Source organism: Elephantulus edwardii, unplaced genomic scaffold (genome assembly GCF_000299155.1).
Source record: "Elephantulus edwardii isolate Elephantulus edwardi_28Jun2011 unplaced genomic scaffold, EleEdw1.0 scaffold00606, whole genome shotgun sequence".
Classification (NCBI taxonomy): domain Eukaryota; kingdom Metazoa; phylum Chordata; class Mammalia; order Macroscelidea; family Macroscelididae; genus Elephantulus; species Elephantulus edwardii.
The window spans coordinates 113,390-114,214 of record NW_006400356.1 but is presented as its reverse complement, the minus strand read 5'-3'; the positions used below and the strand labels follow the sequence as shown (position 1 = coordinate 114,214).

Sequence of the window (825 nt, the reverse complement as noted above, 5' to 3'; positions counted from 1 at the left end):
ACTTCAATTCTTGACTTTCACCAAGGTAGCCCCTACAAAGCAAAGTCTGTGGTCTGTTTCATTTACTATGACCTATCACCCTCGACTAGATGGTTGCATCTGATCTCTGTCCTTTTTTGTAACACCCTATGTGCATGCCCCCTTTCTGTGTTATGCAAATATCCTGGTCTCTGATAAGATGAAGACATACGGCTGATGATACTCATATCAAAAAGTCTCTTGTCTAAGAGGCCCAGAAACCAAATGCATGGACATCCCCTTTTCTTTGTCACCTCAGTGTAAATGGACCTTCAGTTACTTGTATAAACTCTGCCTGCAAGTTGAAACCTAGAGGTTTTGAGGTTTAGCTGGCTCTGCTGGTGGTCCAGTTCCATGACTCTTTTCCCTTTCCTACAGCGTGCCAAAAGAAACGGCCTTTTCATGATTTTTATTAACTAGTTAACTGTTTTTTTCCTTTTTTCCTCCTCTACAAGTTTGGCTTGGAATCTGAGGATTTTTGTTAAAGATAAAAAGTGAACAAGTGACAGGATCTCTGCAAACCCTAGCCACAGTGTCTGGTGTCTGGTGTGGGTATGCTCCTCACTGTCTCAGTGCTATCTTGACTGACAGGCTCCATCTCCCTCACCTATTGATGTTGGAGGCCATCAAGTCCATAGAAAGAAATGTGCTAAAATTAGAGCTCTTTTTCTCTCTTCACCACTAACTAATAATACTTCCTGTGAGGAGGGTAAGTTGAGGTGACTGTAAATAAGTAAAGAGAATACACACAGTGGTAATTTAGCAAAACAAGGAAAAAGGTTTATTGTTGTTGTTATAGGCCATCCA

At 41.2% G+C, this 825-nt stretch overlaps 1 protein-coding gene across 1 annotated transcript in view; it reads left to right on the top strand.

Moving 5' to 3' along the window:
* Positions 1–825, top strand: part of LOC102852382 (protein FAM205A-like) — a 3,939-nt gene that overhangs the window by 1,560 nt on the left and 1,554 nt on the right. The window lies entirely within an intron of this gene.